The 12,573-nt window shown below is 34.9% G+C and overlaps 1 pseudogene; it reads left to right on the plus strand.

The window, feature by feature from the left end:
• The window catches only part of LOC103118110 (ATP-dependent RNA helicase DDX39A-like), a 110,603-nt pseudogene that overhangs the window by 17,678 nt on the left and 80,352 nt on the right, over positions 1-12,573 (plus strand).

Genomic DNA, 12,573 nt, shown 5'->3' on the forward strand with positions numbered 1-12,573 from the left:
CCCCCAATATGGATACTATTTCAGAATATTAAAATAATATACTATTCAGTGTTAAAATATGTGATATGATTGTTAGGAAGATATTTTAATTTTTTTCTCTCTCATTTTTTGATTATCTGATTTATATTATATAAAGTATTTTGCATATTTCTCTCTCCCACAGCCATCTCCATTTCTCTCTCTCCTATCCAATAATAATAATAAAAAAAGCTGGCCGCCAGAAGCAGTGGATTCTTAGAGCTGGCCCTGAGCTCCAGTGATAACCGAGGAGAAAAAAAAAAAAAGATGTTCACAATACTTGTATAAGGCATCTTTAGTAATGCATAAATTATGCAGTCCTTAGAATGTACTAGATTAAGTCTAAGCATATTTATGTACTTCACAAAACAGCTCTGTTGTATTATCACACCCATTTACAAATGAGAAAGCCAAGGCATGAAGGTTGGTGAATTGCCCAAGAACACAATGGAGAGTAAATAATAGAGCCTGAAACTCATCTCCTAAAGTGATCTCATAAACATATATATATACACACACACATATATATATATATATTCCAAGTCACCTGGCTCTCAAAAGGTAAAGTGATATATATAAGCACTAATCATTGCCCTAAGCTAGAATCTCCAAAATCATATATTAAAACAAGACATGTGAAGATAAGTACTAGAACGGGAGTTAAGATTTAGGACTAGGAAAGAAAGGAGACCAAGATACATGGGATATATCAATATTGTCAAGTCACAAAAAGGGAGACTGCCTCAATTATGCAGACAAGTTTTGGAGGCAGAATAAAACATCATAAACCTGAAATGTCCCTAACTAGGGAGCAAAGGAGTTGAAGCATTCACATCTTCTCAACCATTACACACTGGCTGAAGACTTCCCTACAAATTATAAATTATACGTTTCTGGACTTCCTACTTTTCACTTTCCACGCAAAAACTACCATTGTAGAAGAGTGCTAGTGAACACTGGGGAGCAGATTAAAAAAAAAAAAAGACAAAGAAAAAGGCAAAGTCTGCAAAGGGAAGTCAATGAATTACTGGTTTTGCTATTGCTATCACAAATATTTTCTTTTTCTATTTTTTTAATTATCTTTATTTATTTATTGAATAGAGATAGTCAGGAATCGAGAGGAAGCGGGAAAGAGTGAAAGAGACAAAAAGACACCTACAGCCCTGCTTTACCAGTTGCAAAGCTTTTCCCCTGCAGGTGGGGACCAGGGGCTTGAACCCCAGTCCTTGTGCACTGTAACGTGTGCTCAACCAGGGATACCACCACCCTGTCCCTCATAAATATTTTCTCTACATTCTAAATAGTTACAGACACATTTTAATGTGCCTTTCATTATATATTTTTAATTACATGAATAAAACACAATGTAATAAGAGTTTAGAAGATATGGCCAGGTAGGTGACTCAGGATGGAGAGCAAGATTTGCATAGAGGAAGGTACCAGACTTGACCTTTGGGACCACATATGCAGCACAGTACCCTGGTATCTCTCAGAAAATAAATGAGCAAGTCTTATTTAAAAGTTTAGTAGTAGTAAAAAGTTAATGATTTCCTACTGATACAGCTTAGAGTGTTATCTTTCTATTACCTAAATTTCCATACATGTATCTATGTAGCTTTTGATACAAATGTGTGAATATATTATATGTGTTCTTCTGAATTTTTTCAGATTAAAATACACTACTAAATACTCAGTGACATATGTACTTATAACTAATTACATATAATTCATGAATAGCAATATTAAAATATGTGGTATTCACAGAACTCTGGTAGTGGGAAAGGTATGGAATTATGTCCCTGATATATTATAATTTTATAAATCAGTATTAAATCACTAACAAAAAAAGCCCAAAGACAAAACAAATAAAAAGAAATAGGAATAGATGGGGAGAACACAAAGTAACACTTGGGTATGATGTACTGCAACAAAGCAAAGGACTCTGGGGAAGAAGGGGAAAGCAATGAGTGAAAAGAACCTTGGGGTTCTACTGCATGATGATGAAAACAGGTCTAAGTTGTGGGTGAAAGTATTCTGCAGAGAACTTTCACAGGGAGATGAGAAACTCTCCCCATATATCAAAAACTGCATTATAAACCAGTAACCCCCCCCCATAAGAGTGATTTTAAAAAATGTATGGTACACATAATATATACCTTATTCAATTTATTTTCTATTTCCACTTACAAGTCTTCCTTCTACAAGATATATTTAAACTTCTTTCTACTTTTCTCTAGGTGGTCTTATTCCATTTCATGACTTTAAATAGTATCTCATTTATGTACTAATGACTCCCAAATTTTCATAGACATCTTTAAAGAATTTCAGACTTATACATCTGCTTAATTTTCATTTTCACCTGAATATAGCAGGTATCTCAAACTAACATAACCAATGTTTGTTTGGTGTAGAAATATATATTAAAGAAATATAATTTTATATAACTAATTTTATCATATATGTACAGTGAATTCACTTAATGTCTTCAGTAGCTTTTCAGGAAACTGACTTCATTGTTTAAGCAAAGACCCTCCAAAAATGGTCTTTTATTCAACATCAGGTGGGAATGTTTTTTTTCTCATCAGTAATTAGTCTTTTTTGCTTGTTTTTAATACCCAAGCACTGCTCAACTCTAGATTCCTGTTGTACTATGGATTGAACCTGGGGCATTGGAGCCGCAGGCATCAAAATATTTTTCATAGCCACTGTGATATCTCTCCATGCTTCTAATCAGTGCTAATGCAAAGTAATGTTGAAGAAAATGACATTATTTAAGACAATATACATATATATATATATATATATATATATATATATATATATATATATATATATATACATATATATTATACCACATTTAGTGTTACTCTTTTCCAAACCAATATACATATTTTGTATATATCTTTTAAATGGCCAAATTCTTTCACTCCACTCTTTACCAAATCTATCTTTATCAAGGTTTAATACATTCTGTAGATATGACAGTTGGCCAGATTATTACATCAAGTCATCTTATTGATGAGTTTTTATTGAATGTGTATTACATAAGAATTCTATTTTTGGCTTTGAGTATATCAAGAAACGTAAGACAAGGCTCTCTGGCACTTTTAAGTTGAAAGAAAGCATTTTAACTTCACTAACATAGCTCATATTTTAATACATCACACATTCAATGTCAACTGAATCACACACAAATGGTATTATAAGAGGATGGCTAGATGGGGGGCATCAGGCTTCTCCCTGAAGATGGAAGAATGGAACTGCATCTTGGTTCGCAATCATGTCATGAAACTACTTTATGTCTCTTTCTGGAACATGCTTTCTTTAAACTATATGCTTTCTCTCTCTCTTTTATTCTCCTCTCAGTGCTTATTCTCCTCCAAGTGCTTTCCTCAACTGTAAGATGAAATTGGTCCTCTTCTCCACCAAAGATTCTGTTTTTCACTTGTTGGAAATTTAGTTGATTACTGTCTTCCTCACAGTGTAAGATGTCTGAGAATAGGAATCTTTTCTGCGTTGTTTACAGTTGTCTAAAACATTAGCACAATCAACGTTTTAAGTAAATATCTACTTAATATGAACTTTTAAACCAAAATGGAATTTATGTAAGAGGATAGGGTAGCTATTCTTGGCCAAAACAATGGCTTGAAAAAAAAAGTGTTCTTTATAAAGTTATTTTCAATTATGATCTATAGGTATCTTTCTGCTCTCTACATGGAAATTTTAGCAATCCCTTTAAATATTGATGATATAACTGATGGACAGTGCAAACAATTGGATGTGGCACTATTATAATAATCCCTAGTCTGTGAATGTTCTCTTGTGTCCGTCAATTTTCCTTGAGACTACAGAATAAAACTTGTCAAAGAAGACTTGGATGGTTCTCTAGAAATAGAATTTTCCAAAGCATAAGATAAATGAAAGACTTAATAAGACTTCACAATGATTGACTTATTTCTCAGGATTTCAAAAGATTAAACATTATGACAAAGGATAAGAATGAAATCAAAGTATAATTCATTAAGGTTGATTTTTGAAGACTATTTTGACAACTAGTTTACTTATATTTCTCCCTAACTGCTATTTGAAAAGGAAGTATCTGTCAATCTTTTCTTCCTCTCAGGTAGACAAGATTCCACAAAATTAACACCAAAAAACAAAAAAAAAATTAAAAAGAAGAACTGTAAACCAGTGTAAACTTTTTATTTATTTATTTATTTTGGTCAGCATCAAAATTGTACAACCTGCCACAAGACTATACATGGCCTAGTTCATCTGAGTTAGAGTGTGTCTGCCTTTCTTAAAGGCAGAAAACAGACATGATCTGATATAGTATCTTAAACGATTAAAATTCATGAAAGTCATGTTTTGTCATAGACTACTATAAAGGACATCAAGCACAAAGTGAAGTTACATACCTAAATGTTTTGACAAAATTTTACTGAAAGCTATTATTTATTATTTTATTTACTTATTTCTTTTTTTCTTCTTTTTTTATTTATACAAAAGGAAATAGTGACAAAACCATAGGATAAGAGAGGTACAACTCCACACAATTTCCACCACCAGAACTCCATATCCCATCCCCTTCCTTGATAGCTTTCCTATTTTTTTTTAATTTCTTTATTGGGGAATTTATGCTTTACATTCAACAGTAAATACAATAGTTTGTACATTTATAACATTTTCCAGTTTTCCATATAATAATACAACTCCCACTAGGTCCTCTGTCATCTATTTTGGACTTGTATTCTCCCCCACACCCACCTCATAGTCCCTCACTTTGCTGCAATATGCCAATTTCAGTTCAGGTTCTGCTTGTGTTTTCTTTTCTGATCTTGTTTTTCAACTTCTGCCTGAGAGTGAGATCATCCCATATTCATCCTTCTTTTTCTGACTTATTTCATTTAACATTATTTCTTCAAGCTCCATTGAAGATGGGCTGCAAACAGGGAAGTCTCCATTTTTAATAGCTGAGTATTATTTCATTGTGTACATAGACCACAACTTGCTCAGCAACTCATCTGTTGTTGGACACCTGGGTTGCTTCCAGGTTTTGGCTATTACAAATTGTGCTGCCAAGAACATATGTGTACACAGATATTTTCTGGATGGGTGTGTTTGGTCCCTTAGGATATATCCCCAGGAGAGGAATTGCAGGATCATAGGATTGGTCCATTTCTAGCCTAATGACAGTTCTGCAGACTGTTCTCCACAGAGGTTGGACCAACTGACATTTCCACCAGCAGTGCAGGAGGGTTCCTTTGACCCCACAACCTCTCCAGCATTTGCTGCTGTTACTTTTTCTGATGTATGACATTCTCACAGGAGTGACGTGGTATCTCATTGATGTCTTTATTTGCATCTCTCTGACAATCAAAGATCTGGAGCATTTTTTCATGTCTTTCTCAGTCTTTTGGATCTCTTCTGTGGTAAATATTCTGACCATGTCCTCTCCCCATATTTGGATGGGGTTATTTGTTTTCTTGTTGTTGAGTTTGGCAAGCTCTTTATTTATTCTGGTTATTAGCCTCTTGTCTGATGTATGGCATGTAAAGATCTTCTCCCATTCTGTGATGGGTCTCTTGGTTTGGGTAATAGTTTCTTTAGCTGTGCAGAAGGTTTTTGATTTGATGTAGTCCCATAGGTTTTTGCTTGATTTAGTCGTCTTTGTAATTGGGTTCATTTCATTGAAGATGTCTTTAAAATTTATGTGGAAAAGAGTTCTGCCAATATTTTCCTCTAAGTATCTGATAGTTTGTGGCCTAACATCCAAGTCCTTGATCCACTTGGAATATACTTTTATATTTGGTGAAATCTAGTGGTTCAGTTTCATTCTTCTGCATGTTTCAACCCATTTTTTTCCAACAGCATTTGTTGAAGAGACTCTGCTTTCCCCATTTAATAGTCTGGGCACCTTTGTCAAAGATTAGATGTCCATAGGTGTGGGGGCTTACTTTCAGGCTCTCAGTTTTATTTCACTGGTCAGTGTGTCTATTCATGTTCCAGTACCAAGCAGTTTTGATAACAATGGTTCTATAGTACAATTCTCAAATTGTATCTCATCTGGGAGCATGATGCCTCCAGTTCTGTTCTTTCTTCTCAAGATTGCTTTGCCAGTTTTAGGTCTTTTCTGGTTCCAGATAACCATTTGTAGCATTTGTTCTATTCTCCTAAATATGTGGTTGGGATCTTGATGGAGGTAGCATTAAATTTGTATATGGCTCTGGGTAATATATTCATTTTGATGATGTTAATTCTTACAACCCATGAACATTGATTGAATATCTTTCGACATTGTGTCTTTTTAGCTTTCTTATTCTTTAACCCTCTGGGAGTCTGGACCCAAGGTCATTGTGGGATGCAGGAGGTTGAAGGTCTAACTTCTGTAATTGCTTCCCCATTGAACATGGGCATTGACAGGTAGATCCATACTCCCAGCCTGCCTCTCTCTTTCCCTAGTGGGGTGGGGTTCTGGGGAATCGGAGCTCCAGGACACATTGATGGGGTCGTCTGTCCAGGAAGTCTGGTTGGCATCATGCTAGCATATGGAACCTGGTGGCTGAAAAGAGAGTTAACATACAAAGCCAAACAAATTGCTGAATAATCATGAACCTAAAGGCTGGAGTAACACAGATGAAGAACTGGGGGGGGTGGTCTCCGTTTTGTAGATAGCTAGTAGGCATATATTAGTTGTATTCCAAAGGGCCTGTGCCTATACTAGGTTTTTTTTATTGTTTATTATTTATGCTTAACATTATTTACTAAGATAACATTGGTTTACAATACTGTAAAATTTTAGCATAGTTTCATATATATCATTGCACCACCACCAAAATTTCTGTGCTCTAATATCAGTAGGTTTACATGTAGTTCATTTATTTTTATGCTATCTTTTTCACTAGGAAAACAATACAAATTGATCATAGATCATTTAAAATTAAATAAACATAGGGAAAATATGTTACCTATAGCATAAACCTCTGGGACATTTTCTATTTTAATTTTTGAGTACTTTTTTTTTTAACTTTATATAATTTTCATGATGATGTTTTCTACAACTAATTAAAAGTATCATTGTAGCAAATTTACTTTTCCAAATAGCACCAAAAATCACCTGGACTTATTTTGTTCATTACTTCTATATTAGTTTTCTCCAAATAAAACTTTATTTTATGGAAAGCAAAATTCTTAGACACTCTAGAATCTGACTGGTTTAGGGAATAAATGTTAATGTCCTTGTAAGTATTAACTTACAAACTGTTATTTTTATATCTTTGTATTAGGTTTCCATATTTTGCTTATCTTCAATTCTAACAAATTCTGATAGATTGCTTTCTGAAGAGTCATCATAATACATATTCTCACAAAATGATATGAGAAGATATATTTCTTGATACTTTCACTGAGCTAAGTTTTATTAATCATTTTTAATATTATGAGTAAAAATGCTGACTTCTGACTTGATTTTATTATTTTTACTTCATAGTAATTTCCTATCTTTTCCTATATTCAATTTTTTTTTTTACTTTCTGTAAATTTAGTGTTTGTGTTACCAGCTTTTCTTTTGGGTTTTGTGACTATTGTGACCTGATTTTCTGAATTAGTAATAATCTATCATATGAGCTCTAACATTGTTATTGTTCCTTTATTAATTTTGAATTTCTCAGGGTTTTTCTATCCCTATAAATATAAATCTAGTAATTTTGTGAGTTTATTTTCTAAGAAGGCCTTTCCTAACTAGAAATTGAGAAAAAAAATTTCCCAAATTAACTTCCACTTTCATTACTTAATGTTAAGACTTAGATATTTAATACCTATGCAAGTTTTTTTTTAACAAAGCAAAGTAAGGATTCATTTTTATTTCACTGTAAAAACAGAGTCCACTTAATTAACATTTCTGTGCTTCACTTCCAGCATCAGTTAGATCAATATTCTTCATAAGCTTCCTTAGCATTTTAAAAATAAGAGAAAGTCTAAGTTTAATAATAGATAAAGTGAGGAAATTATATTAATAAGAAAATGCCTGGAGAACAGACATGGATTGAATTTCAGGTTGAGAAGAGATAGAAAAACTAAAAGCCCTAAATTAGACATGAGAACGCAGGAATAGTGCATTAAGTATCAGAAAGGATCAAAACAATAGTGTAGTCTGCCAGTACATAGGGAGTGTATTCACAAAGTATTAAGGGTTTGAAAACCTAAAAATGGCCAGAAGATAGATGTAAGAGATGAAACAAAATGTATGAGAAAAGATATGTCTTATAGCATGACTAGTAATATAAAAGATGTATCATCATTGATATTTTTATTTCAAAAAAGTATTATTTTTTTAACATTTTTAAAGTTTATTTATAAAATGGAAATATTGACAAGACCATAGGATAAAAGGATTACAATTCCACACAGTTCCCACCACCCAAACTCCATATCGCATCCCCTCCTTTGAAAGCTTTCCTAATCTTTATCCCTCTGGGAGTATGGACCCAGTATTATCATGGGGTGTATAAGGTGGAAAGTCTGGCTTCTGTAATTGCTTCGCCACTAAACATGGTCGTTGGTAAATGGCTGCATACTTCCAGCCTGTTTCTTTTCCCTAGTGGGGTGGGGTTCTGGGGAAACAGGGCTCCAGAACACATTGGTGGGGTTATCTGCCTAGGGAAGTCAGGTAGGTTGGCATCATAGTAGCATCTGGAACCTGGTGGCTGAAAAAGAGTTAAGACATAAAGCAGAACAAATTGTTGACTAATCATGACCTACAGGCAAGAATACTGCAGATGAAGATTTGGGGTCTCTGTTTTGGAAAAAGCTAGTAGGTCTATTTTAGGTTTATCCCAAGGGGCCCGTGACCTGTCTAGTTTTTTGCCTGAGTCTGACAGCTAACATGCAGGTGGACCCAAGGCATTGTCTGGGGAGTTGGTGTCATCTTTGGAAAAAGGACTAGAATGCTGGATCAGAGAAGGGAGTAGCTCCCAAATATGGAAAAAGTATATAAATATTGTTAACTGTAAACTCCACTGGTTTGATCTGGGACCCATATTCAGCACTGGAACCTATGTAACCTCTGCATCTCTGTAGGTCTGAGCTCACATTCTGTGGTCACGGCTAGGAATATTCCAGGCTTAGTATTGTTTTCTTAAACACTTTTTTGTCTAAGTCAACACTGATGCAGTATTTTCATGATAGATAAGAATTATAAGACATTCTTACACTTGCTATTCTCTTAATAATTATTTTCTCAATATTGTATTTATTATTCTTTATAAACATACATTTATTTTATTTTTAAACTATATGAGTTTTTAAAATAACTATTTATAGAATTCATAAATATTTAATCATGCAATAATTTCACAATTTATTGTCAAGATAGTATTTAAAATAAATATATCAATACTGCTAAACTAGTTGATATTTCTTTCAATGAACTTGCTACCAAGAATGTAAGCATTCAAATAAAATGGAACGAATTTTCTATAAATACTGAGTTGTTGGGGAGCCTGTTATTTATGAATATATAATCCATTTCTCTCAGTGTTAATAACCTTTTATTAGAACCATTCATGTCAAAAATTCTTAGCTTCCCCTTGCCATTTCATTCTCCAGTCCCCTAGGATGTTTGGCCAATCTGCAGACACAGATAATGGGTCAAAAGGCCCTGCAGGCAAAAAGAAGCCGTATCCGTTACTCTTGAACTATGTCTGCATCCAAGGATAAGATCAGGAGCTGCAGAGTAAACACGGAATTTGATCTAGTCACTAGAACTGGAGATAAGATGTCTAATGTAAAGTAGTTCACATTCTAGGAGAGAGATTATTCAAATATGTACTTCCCTATGATGTTTATATATGCCCTTAAGATGTTTATACTTGATAAAGTTGTATGTACATCTTCTCAAGTTTGTTACCATGGCATTACCAATAGGGCTTCAGAATCTAAACACAAATATCAAGGGGGGTTGTGTGGTGGCACACCTGGTTGAGTGCACATATTACTTTGCATAAGGAACCGGCTTCAAACCTCTGGTCCCCATCTGGAGTGGGGTAAGGTAATTAAGTGGTGAAGCAGTGTTGCAGATATCTCTCTCTCCCTCTCTATCTCCTCTACTCTCAACTTTTATCTCTTCCTACGCAAAATAAATAAAATAAAAATGTGTATTTTTTAAAAAAGTGACATCAAGGGTTGTTTTATATCTTTTAGCTGTATATATTTATATCAAATCTCTGACATAGGGGTCCTTACTATTCCAGGGTGAAAGAGGTTGATGACCATTGGCTTTCACTATAGAAATTGACTGGTAATAAAATTCCTGGCCTGGAATATTACTGTACCATTCTTCAAACTTTAGGCTATTAGAAAGAATAAACTCTCTCCATCTCTCTCCCTGTCTTTATCTCTCTCTCTTTTTCTCCCTCTCTCCTTCTCTCTTCCTCTCTTTTGTGAGAGAAATGATCAGAACAACAGTCTGTCATTTTATGCCTTGCCAGTGATAGAACCTCATGTAGATATGGCATCTGCTATACTGCTGAATAACCGCCACAGCCCCACCAATGCCATTTAAAAGTCTAGATGGTACAGAAGCCAGACCTTCCACCTTCTGCAACCCACAATGACCCTGGGTCCATGCTCCCAGAGGGACAGAGAATGGGAAAGCTATCAGGGGAGGGGATGGGATATGGAGATTGGGTGGTGGGAATTGTGTGAAGTTGTACCCCTCCTACCCTATGGTTTTGTTAGTTTATCCTTTCTTAAATAAAAAATAAATTTAAAAAAAGTCTAGATGGAATGTATATATCAAAGCATATATAATATATATATATATTAAAGTATAAAATATGTTTCTAATGTCATCTTAATACTTATTTATTTAATGTAAATATTATTTTTTAATTTTTTAATATTTATTTATTTTCCCTTTTTGCTGTCCTTGTGGTTATTGATGTCATTGTTGTTGCATAGGACAGAGAGAAATGGAGAGAGGAGGGGAAGACAGAGAAGGGGAGAGAAAGACACCTGCAGACCTGCTTCACTGCCTGTGAAGTGACTCCCCTGCAGGTGGGGAGCCTGGGGCTCCAACAGGGATCCTTATGCAGGTCCTTGTGTTTTGCGCCATGTGCCTTTTTGCACTTAACCTACTGCACCACCGCCTGACTCCCTGTATATATTCTTACAGACCTTGTTTTTATAGCATATTTTTCATTATTCTACCTGAATATGCTATCACTACGAGAAAATTTCTGGAGACCTGTGGGAGGAAAGCCTCACAAAGTATAGATAGAATATATATTAAAACATATATACCATATATACTAAAGCGTAAAATCTTAAAGTGCTGCAGGTGTCTCTCTGTCTTTCACCAGCTTTTCCCATTTTTTATTGGATAAAACTGAAATTGAGGGAGGAGGGGAGAGAAGGACAGACACCTGCAGACCTGCTTCATGGCTTGTGACATGACCCTCCTGCATGTGGGGAGCTGGGGACTTGAACTTGTGCAGGCCCTTGTGCTCCTTATGTGTGCTAAAATGAGTGTACTACCACCTAGCACCCTCTTTCACCCTCTCAACATCCATCTTCCTCTCAATTTCTTGCTGTCCCTACCCAATAAATAAAGATAATAAAATATTTTTTAAAAAGAAAAATTCCCCAAATGTGAAGATTTTACTAGAATTAAACTTGATCATCAATGAAATTATCCAGTGGAGTATTTTATTTTAAAATGACTTACCTTATTCATCAAATAGGTGTACATCCTCATGCATTCATACATACTTTTTAGAAGTAATTGGACTGGGGCTGATGAGAACATATGTGACAGTGCAGAAGGACCCAGGTCCATGACCCTGTTCCCTACCCACAGGGGGGAAACTTCGTGAGTGGAAAAGCAGTGTTACATGTATTTCTCTTTCTGTTTTCCCCTTCCCTCTTGATTTCTGTCTCTACCAATAAGTAAATACACACGTAAAAGGTTAAAAGAAAAAATAAATACTTGAACAAGGGTTGGGGAGATAGTTCACTTGAATAGTGTGCTGCTTTTTGTATGCACAACCCGGGTTCAAGGCCAGCTCTCACATTAAAGGAAGTTTCAGGGCTATGATCTCTTTCACTCTCTCCTCTACCTCTCTTCATATATCTAAAATTAAAAAAAAAAAGTACTTGAACTAATTTCAGAAAACAGTTCTCTTTGTCTACCCTTTTCTTTCCCCCTTCCTCCCTCCTTCCCTTTCTTTCTCTCTCTCTTTTTTTCTTTCTTTCTTTCTCACTCTGTCTTTCATTTTTTTTCCCTCCAGGGTTATCACCAGGGCTTATTGCCAGCACTATGAATCCACTGCAACTGGAAGCCATCTTTTCTTTTCTTTTTCTTTTCCTTCATTTTATTCGATAGGACAGAGAAAAACTGAGAGAATAGTGAAAGATAGAGAGAAAGAGAGAAAGACAAGCACCTGTAGACCTGTTTTACCACTTGTGAAGCATCCCTGCTGTAGGTCCTTGAGCATAGTATTATGTGCACTTAACTGGATGTGCTACGTTGCCCCTGGCATAGAGCATTTGATTTTT

The sequence above is a fragment of the Erinaceus europaeus genome, chromosome 11 (genome assembly GCF_950295315.1).
Source record: "Erinaceus europaeus chromosome 11, mEriEur2.1, whole genome shotgun sequence".
Taxonomy (NCBI): domain Eukaryota; kingdom Metazoa; phylum Chordata; class Mammalia; order Eulipotyphla; family Erinaceidae; genus Erinaceus; species Erinaceus europaeus.